We start from the raw sequence: 10000 nt of genomic DNA, 5'->3' as shown, positions 1-10000 counted from the left end.
TTAAACAGGTAGCCCAGAGAATAGGTTTATGAGTCTGAAACAATAATATTACACCATTTGAGAATTCCTTACCTCTTTTACCGTTGAAGACAATGTATATTACGTATATGACAAAATTTGTGTTAAAACGTTGTTCACTATTAAATTTTGTTTTTTGTTCACTTATCTTGATCTTTGTCACTGGCGACGGTTAATTAATTAATTAATTAATTTTAGCGATTCTGCGACTATTTGTCCCCTTTCACCATGCAGCATGCTTTCCCAAAACGTTGATTACCATGAATTAATAGCGGAGCTCCGTGCGCGCGGAGCACTATTGTTAAGAAAATATGGTAACCCATCGATGCGAGAAAATTTGGTTTTGTAGCCATGACGTCATGAACGGCCGTACATACGTCTGTACGTCCGTCCAGCACTGCATGTATGCCAATGTGACCAGTATCATGCTAGTTTACAGCATACATTTTGATATTGGACATCCATCTTTTGATTAATTGACACCTGTCAGAACAAGGTATCCGCTGATCAGTATTACATGACCATATCGCGGGCGGGAAAACTCTTCTACAGTACCAGAAATCTGAGTTCGGATGTTAACACGATGGGAATGCAGGCGACAAGTACCACGAGTTAAACTGATCTTGTCTATAACCTCGGTGTTATTCGATCTGACCTCATTTGATTGGCTTAAGCTCTATGATTGACATCGCCTCTTGCTCCATGCAACGGCACACCTAAGCACTTAACTATGACGGGCCTCGAGGTAAAATTACATTATGCTTATGTCATAATGTAGGCCTTTTTCGTTATGACCTTCGTATTGCCCCGTCACGGCTAATCATTAATCCAGGTTTTCGAAGCAATTTTCCCCTTTTTTGGGACATAGATTTAGACCCAATGAACTCAAATGAAGAACAAGACCGGAATAGCCCTGGGTAGTTGCTTTGGAGCCACCATTAAAGCGGAAATCTGCAGCAATTTTTTGCCGAACACTTTTGTGCTGACAACGACAGTTTTTATTAGTGTGGCACCCTTTCGGCAAGAAAGGAGAGTTACTCTTTGAGCATATTTGCCTGCATTTACGTTCTGAACATAGGAATAAAAATAGAGCAACAAAGCGATTTGGCGCTGATTCATGATGGCCTTTTCTACTCTCCACGTTGAGCGGGAAATGAGAATTATTAGAATGCGGTAAAATTATTCAGTGACAGATCCTATGTTTACTTTGGGACATGTTTGGAGACAAACATTGTCGGTAACATCTCGGCACATTTCAGAAATTTGTTTCAATTACGACCCGACCCTAATTGACGTGGGCGGTTAATCTTCCTCATGAAATGTTATTCCTTTGGTATGGCATTGTATGGAAGTGCAAGCAATTTTAGACTTTTAGATGATTCATCAATGCATCCTTTAGATAACAAAGTCTTCAGCGGTTGTCAACTCTTTGTCCCTTATCATTGAACCGATTAACCTAAGTGATAACGATAGAATATCTTTGCAAGATATAATCTAGAATTGCCCCATTTAAACATCTTAAGAAAGGAATTACTTGTGAAAATTAATCCTATAGCCAGTGCAATATCAGATAATGACATTTAGGTTGGCTTTCCCGGGTAACAATAATCATTGAACATCTGCTCGACATAACTGCAAATAAAGATGGCATGGTAATTTAAAGCCTTTCATATTTAAAGGGAAGCTGTGAAACTTAAGCTGAATTTAATATCACTGTCAACGACATCCCTTGAAACCCACCCACGAAAAGGGAATTGCAGGTGGCTTTTTCTCATCACATTATTTACTTGCTTGCGTTCTATTCCCGAGTAAGTGGCAAAATCTCCTCTCCACAACTTCAATTGAAATTTACGCTGTGTTACTTGTGGCAAGTAAGTTTTTCATTAATACGAAATACCGTCAAATACGAAATAAGTTTCATGTTTCATCTGCAATTCCAGTCATGTAGTTTAAAGTCAGGGGAGTGTACTTTAAAAGAATCACTAATCCAAAGGGGTCTTTTTTCTCCTTTCATAAATGAAAAGCAAAGTTAAAGCGTCAATAGAGTTAAGAACTGAATTTTTGGAAAATACATGTAAAATGTTTCTAGGGAAAAGTATGCCAGAACGAACGAAAATTAACGGGTGTTTACTTCGATGAACTGTTATAGGTGGCTAGAAAAAGAAAAAGAAAAAGAAGAGAGATCCTGTACGAGTGTGTGTTATTTTTTTAAAAATCAAGAAGCGAAATTCTCATCATTGTACACTGCAACCAAGCGAGAGCTCAAGGAAAATCACTTAAGTCGTCATGCATCGTCTCTTAAGAAATTTTACTTGTTTTTTACATCTTCTCGTCTTTCGAAATAACTATGGTTTTTCAAATTATATTGTTTATCCTTGTCATGAGCTGTTTTAATTATCAAAATATGGTAGCCCACGCAAGAGTAGATGCACGCATATTTTGGCGTTCTGATTGAGGTTTTCCATCCACCTTGGCAGAAAATGCATTGGCAATGTTTATGGAACAATTGTTTACAGTATCGTGCTTGCGCCATGCTAGTCATGTTTTACACGAAAGGTTTACAAATCACTTAGCTAGACCGATTCAGAGTTTCTTGTAATTTACTGTGTGCTTCATTTAACAAATGTTCCACAAGCGCGCGCTTGATATGATTGGCTACAATCAATCTCATATCCAAGAAGCAGAAATGGAATAACTGTTTTATTAGAGTTTCGTCAAGATCTCAAAGTTTGAAGACTTGGAAATTGAAGATCTGAAAGATTTGGAATTTTTCAGCATGGCAACACTTGACGCGATCAGTTTCCATATACCTTATTACATGAAATTTTCGCGACTCGTTAATTTCGCGATTTTGAGGTTCGCACATTTCGCGACACCTTAATCTCGCGATTTTGCAAAAATTTGCATTTTGACTCACTTTAATTTCGCGTTTTTGAGTGAAACACACTTTATTTCTTTGTCAATGTTAATTAACTCCGTGTCCCTGAATTTGATTAAACTTAATCAACAATGTCCAAATAAACAGAAACGCAACTGATTATGTAAACAGTAACAAGAAAGCTGTTCTCACAGTGTGTACAAGGCACGGTTTGAAGTTCATGCATGAATTCAAGTCACGTTTTGCACGGTCAATTGACCTCATTACCCATCTAAATTGAATATTCCTTCCTGCAGACTCCAAAGAGAAAATGTTGCCGTTTAGTTTCACGACTGATGCTGTTTAATTGTTGGCGTATATGTCTTGATACGGATCAACGGGCGGTAGCACTTCTTTTCCATTGAAAACATACTTTATTTCCGCTTTTTCCCACCGTTTCAAAATTATAAACCTTTCCTTCGGTGCTGGTGAAAAAGTTACATAATTCTACCAAGCCAGTGGCATGGATTGGTTTAAGGATCGATAATTTGAGGTTAACATCGACATCTTCAAAATTGATTCCGCTAGCCACTTGTTCCAGGACTTCTGCTGAATATCACGTCGCGATTTTGTTTTTGCAAAACTTCTTGGCTTGTCCGTTGACCGTTAGATCCAAAGGTTGAAAAAATGAATCTTGTTAGCTGGGACAGAAATGACTTCTATATTCAGCAAAGAGAGCTTCGAGCAAACCTTCTGCGTTTTCTGACCTCTAAAGACATCCCAAATAAGCAGGGATTTTTGAGATTGCGGAAGGCCAAGTTCCTTGCGTTTCTTCATCAAGTAGGGATTGATTACCGTATCAATAGGGCCAATTCTTTCTGCCTCGTTTGATTAGTACTTTGGGTTTTGGCTGACACAAAAGAGCTTGTAAAAAATAAAGTTCCTAAGGCTAGCCTTAGTTTTACCCATAGTATATAATTTGCAACGGGCGAAATTCGCCAGACAAAGAAATCACAAATGTTAAGGTGATGTTACGCTTATCTGCCAAACCCTTGATTGGTACAGACTGAGAGTTTGTTGCTGCCAACTGTAGGGGACTCGTGCATCGCCTCGATTGCATAGGATCAATAAGGCTCAATTTCCGATTCTGCTGAAGGGCAAGGGGTCCGCATAAAGAATCTCTCTACATATACATGCAAACATTTAAGCACGGTCATTGGCTGAGAACAGGTCAATTAATCCCAAACAGTGCAGAAAGCTGAGATGGAGTGCAACAAAGTAAAAGTTTAGTTAAACTGATTGACAAGAGGGTCGCGAAAGTGCAACGAAACAAAATGGCGAACAGGTTACGACAAAACAACAACCTTTTAGTTCAGAGGTTGCAGATTATTTTATTTTATTTTATTTTTGGCCTGTAAGTCTCCACAAGTGCGTGACAGTCAAGGATTATTCTCACTGCATAATTAATTAGCACATCGTGAAAGTGTCGCCTAAACCTCCCAATCCACTAGTATTTGTCGCATACTGGTACGCATGATGCTTTGCGGCCTGATTGCCTTAAAAGCTGGGCTTTTCCTTCAATCGTTGTTACTTTGCCAGCGTTCTGGGCCAGGAAGTGCGTTTTTGTTATGAGCGGTCAACCGACACCAGGACCTTCGTGGTACATTCTTCAACCTAATGGCGGATTTACCGGACCCTCCAGCTCCGTACCCTGTTTTCGTTTCTGCACCCGTTCCTGCTCCAGCAGCAGCAGCAGCCGCGGATCCACCAGCTCCCGAAGTTGCACCCATTCCTGTGGAGGCCGAGGTAACTATAGTTCCTTCTAGCCGTTCGCGACATTCTTTTCGTAATTTTTTTAGGTACTGTTTACTCCTGTTGTTGAATACCGCTAGATGGCGAAGACTTTTAACGTGTATCACGCGTAGTAGGTTATTCACTTGCCGATTAACCCACAAGTAGGTTGCTGATTTCCCAACGGTTTCATCATCGCTAACCGTCGAGGAACTAGTGTGAATACCGCTAGTTAACGAATAGTGAGCTTCGATGCCGCTAGTTGGCCAGGGACTAGTTTTGTTACCGCCAGTTGGTGAAGAGCGAACTCCCATACCGCTAGTTCATGTGGAAAGAGATTTGATACCACCTGTTGGTGAGGAACTAGTTTTGATGCCGCTAGTTGGCGAGAAACGAGTTTTTAATACCGCTAGGTTGCGAGGAGTGAACTTTCATACCGCTAGTTGACGAGAAACGGGCTTTGCATGATACCACAAGTTGGCAAGGGACAAAGTTTTATGCTGTACCGCTAATTAGCAAGTAGTGCATTTGGATACCGCCAGTTGGCGAGGAGCTGAACTATTCAAGAAAGTATTTCAGCACATTATTATGCAGGCCTGGCTACCACCGTTAAGGCCAAGGCGATTGTTTTTTTTTCTTTCCTATAATCCTATGGAGTATCCTTACAGTAGTAGTCGTCACTAACTGTTCGCCATCTTGCCATGTCATTTGTGATGTACAGGCATTTTTCTTTTCCACAGGTATTATATTATGTCATTGGCGCTCATTAATTCGCTAGTTCTGCTTCAGTTACTCACGCGTATCTCACATAATGTTAATATTTCCCTGGGTTAAAGCAGGAAGGTGTTTGTTTACAGCTTCCTCGGTATTTCCGTGGTATTTTCCGAAAGATGAAAGTAGATCGGTACAAGATGAGGAATACTCATAACTTCTTTATGTGTATGTCATAGGCTAATGACTGACTAAAGCTCCCGGAGGAGAAGATAGAAACACTTCAACAAGAAAAGACCCTGGAGAGCACAGAGAGCACCCTCACGGCACTTAGACGCCATCTCAACCACCTCATACAGGCGCTCGATCGATTTGAGGCGTTGGACATTACACGAGCCCTTTTGCGGTTAGCGTGGTTCCCGCTACTAATTTCGTCAAATACGACGTGGAAAGACGCGGAGATGACTTGGAATGATAATAATAATAATAATAATAATAATAATAATAATAATAATAATATTAATAATAATAATAATAATAAATAAACATAAATTGTTTATCCGTAAATCACAGGTTGTCTTGTTCTTTTCTATGGCTGTTTGCGGTTCATTTTGCTTTTCCACATTATTTTTTTGGACCCTATCCCTTCTTTCACCCTGGGGTGCCTTCTCAGTGTTCCACACCACTCTCGACCTCGTTCAGGGCTGGGTCAACGAAGGGTTGGGTTCCCTGTTTTATTTTATTTTACTTTTTTTGGTTGAGCTTTTGGTTTATTGGTCGTTTTGTTGATTTGTCGGAAATGGTCGCTGCTGGCACAAAACCTTTATAACCTACTCCAATGTGTAGTAAAACACAGGGAACCCAGCCTTTCATTGGCCCCTTTGTTACGGGAGATATGGTGTCCTCTCGCCCCGAGCTGGGGATCGTTAGCAACCTGCGATTTCGTGACTCAAAATATATTTTAGGGCTGGTACTATCCACTGCCACTCTCTCGTCTGGGAACATCTCTTGGCAGATTTCGATAATCGCAACAACGTGGATTTGTTAGATATTATCCATCACCGAGTCCGGATAGAACATTTTTTCCGGCATTTCAGAGGGACGTTCAAACAGCAGTCGTATGACATGCCTTCGCCCCAACCTATTCTGTTTAAGAAATCTTCTTCATGTGCAAAGTTCTCGGATTCCATTGCTGATACAAATGTTCAGTAGGTCGAATCTGGGGTTGTCTTCACCTGGGGGGAAGTCAGCAGTGCCCCTTCACCACACCTAGTCCTTCCACTTACCGTCGAACCAAGCCCCGGCTTTGCCACAATGAACGTTTTCTTTAAATCTGTTGATTAGAGATCTCCTTTTCAAACTCGACCATGTAACTGATTTACCAAGATGTGTACTCCCTGGCCAATTCCAAACTAGCCTTGATGATAAGAATGGTTACCAACACGTCAAGCTCCACTTTTCCTCCGAAACGTATTTTGCATTTGAATGGAGAGGCTATTATTTCACGTTTAGTGTGTTGCCGTTTGGTTGGAAAGCCAGCGCTTTTATTTATCATAGCCTCGGTCTGGCGGTTTCTCACGCCGTTCGTAATCTGGGTGTCCCCATTTCTCAATATATCGATGACGGTCACGTGGGACAGTTATTCATACCCCCGACACGCGTTGCATTTCCCCCTTCTCGGCAGAATGCCGAAGCCGCCGCACATATCATATGCTATCTCTTGATAGAAGACGGATATCTCATTAATATTGAGAAATCCCAACATGTTCCTTCTACGTCGGTATGTTTCTTGGGTTTTGTATGCGATTCCCTTCGCCAATCTTTCTTGATGCCTCAAGACAAGAACGCCAAATTCATTACCCTTAGAGAGAGCATATTATCATTCAGCATGGTAAATCTAAAAATCCTCCTCCTCTACGTGCGCGAAGTGTTTCAGGCCATTGCGCAAATGGCTCGCTCACCTAAGGGGTCTATCAAGATTAATGACAAACCAAGTTCAGAACTCCTGCACTGGCATTTTCTCGATAAATGGATAGATTGCTTCCCGTGGCGATCAGAGTTACAAAGCATCGTCACTTTGTATTGTGATGCGTCCAGGCGCTCTTGGGGCGGAGTTCTGTTCAAGGATGGGAGCGAGGTTCGATCAAGGGACTACTGGCGGGATGCGTGTGCAGATATCAACCACCTTGAGGCTAGAGCACTGCGCCATTCCCTCTGCGCCTTTAAGGACCAGATACGCAATTCCAGGGTCGATGTGTACACTGATAAGAAGAACCCTGAAGGCTGCGATAGAAAACTACGGATGCAAGAATTCAGCAGTTAACGATTCAGTAAAGGAGATCCTAGAGTTAAGTCGCCTTTTCAATTTTATCATTGATATGCATTACATCCCTTCCCATGATAACCATGCGGATAGTCCATCACGAGAGCGCTCTGATCTGGACTGCACCCTTTCAGAGAAAGCCTGGAAGCTGGTGGAAAGCATATTTAGGCCACATACCTTTAATCTTATGGCTTCGGACAGGCAATTGCCAGAGTGACCGTTCCCGGTCGCATGCTGCCTCACTTTACTCCTTGGCCTACCCCGCCGTCTCAAGGGGTCAATGTCTTCGCGCATCCTTTTCCTACCGGGCAAATTGTGTACGCTTTTCCCCCGTATGTGTTGGTTGATCCACTCCTGCGCTTTCTTCATGATCGCGAGTTTCGGGGTTCCCTTACGCTCGTTGTTCCTGACGTTTGTCCACGGAAATTCTGGTGGGCCCTCCTTCAGTTCGCAGGGGTAGACAGCCTTTGCTTGGCCAAGAAAGGAGACCCATCTGTTCTGCTTCGCTCATCCCGTGGTACACATGTTGGTCCCAAAGAAGGCTGCAGTGGGATCTGTGGGCTTTCCGGTGCGTCTTTTAAACTCTCCCTCGTCCGTTATAGGTTTCGAGACCTTGGAAACCTGCGCGTCGTTGTACGGGCTGCCTGTACCCCAATGACTTGGACGCCAATTTTTGTCAAGCTTGTGCGATGGCTGCGTGTGACCAGATCCCAACGTCAGTGGCTTCATAGCTCAGTTGGTTAGAGCGTCGCACTGGTAACGCGAGGTCACTGGTTCAAACCCTGTTGAAGCCCTAAATTTTTTAGGCTTCTCTACGCAATTGCCAAAATTGCGTTCATAAAAGCGAGTATCATAGCTTCACTTGATTTCATATCCGCAGTTCATATATGATCCATTTCATATATCATTTCATCATTGTCATCATACATACATACTTTGTTGAACCTCCCCAAAGGGGCTTTTCAGGAACAATTATAATTACAACATAATGATTTACATAATAATTTAAATTTTTTACAAGATTAAAATAACCAATCATCACTATCAATTACATAACTACTTATCACAGTATCAATCATGTGCTAAAAAATCCCTTAGCAGTTTGTTTCTTAAACGCTTCTTAAAGATTTTTTCGTTGCTACAAAGTTTCAAATTCGATTCCAAGGAATTCCAGATGCTAACAGTTCGGTAAGAAAAAGTTCTTTGTACAAAGGCAGTTTTAAAAAGAGGGATATTTAAAAATTGAGAACTCCTGGTTGTATATCTATTTACATCAGAACGTTTGGTGAAAATAGTGCTCAGGTATTTAGGGGCACGACAATTCATACATTTAAAAGCCAAAATGGTATTTCGATAGTAAAGCTGACTGGATACTGGAAGCCACTTAAGCCGTTTCAGTTCAGGTGTAACATGATCATATTTCCGAATGCCACTTACTATTCTACACGCAAAGTTTTGTACCGATTGTAGTATGTCGATATTTAACTTCCAGCAGTTGGCCCACACGTTCGAACAATAAAACAATTTGCTAAAAACTAAGGCATTCATAACTATCAAAAGGGTCTTTCTGTCGAATGCATGTTTGACGTGGTTAATGTGCCCGAGAGAAGACATGCATGACGAAACGGTCTTAATATTGTGATTGTTGTACGATATATGAGGGTTCAATAACATTCAAAGGTCCTTTCCAGTTTCACTAGGTGATAAGTCCTTTCCTAATAAAGATAGGGTGATATCTTGAATCATTATTCTATGGTTCCATAACTCGTCTGCACATTTTCCACCCTGGGCCGGATATTTGCCATATATCTGGGGGCAATGGTGGCTTTTGAGTGGTAGAAAGCCCGTTTTGCAATAGATGTGCTGTTCTTCTGCATTTGATGGATCTTGATGTCTTCTGGCATTATGGCAATGCCCTTTGCCTCGTTCTTGTTGATTTCCCCCAATGCTCTGATTATGGCTGGGATTGCTAATATATTCATGTTCCACATGTAACCACTCTCAATTTCAAAATCTCCCGACATTTTATTATTACTATTATCATTATTATTATTATTATTATTATTATTATTATTATTATTATTATATATATAAAACAAGCAAGAAACACAGTAGCGACACAATCTTCAGGCTACAATGATCTTAATTAATGCGCATTACTCGGTATTTATAGAATTCCCTAAAGTGGAAGCTCATTACTTCACATTGTGAAGTAGGAACTTATTTCTATGACGACATTTAGATACTAATTCAGTTCTTTTGTTTAGCAGGAACTTTGGGTCAGCTCTAACAATGGCGAC

The 10000-nt window shown here is 41.2% G+C and overlaps 1 protein-coding gene and 1 non-coding gene across 2 annotated transcripts in view; both read left to right on the top strand.

Moving 5' to 3' along the window:
- Positions 1-1832: 1832 nt before the first annotated feature.
- The window catches only part of LOC137982569 (protein kinase C-binding protein NELL2-like), a 25509-nt gene continuing 17341 nt past the window's right edge, over positions 1833-10000 (top strand). Inside the window, exon 1 of the mRNA XM_068829689.1 lies at positions 1833-1889. The gene's annotated coding sequence lies outside the window, so the exon portion shown is untranslated. The remainder of the gene's footprint in view (positions 1890-10000) is intronic.
- Positions 8422-8494, top strand: Trnat-ggu (transfer RNA threonine (anticodon GGU)). The gene has a single exon. It is a non-coding gene; the product is annotated as a tRNA-Thr (tRNA).

The sequence above is a fragment of the Montipora foliosa genome, chromosome 13, assembly GCF_036669935.1.
Source record: "Montipora foliosa isolate CH-2021 chromosome 13, ASM3666993v2, whole genome shotgun sequence".
Lineage (NCBI taxonomy): Eukaryota > Metazoa > Cnidaria > Anthozoa > Scleractinia > Acroporidae > Montipora > Montipora foliosa.
The sequence above is the reverse complement of the archived record's forward strand: the minus strand, read 5'-3'. Positions and strand labels throughout refer to the sequence as shown.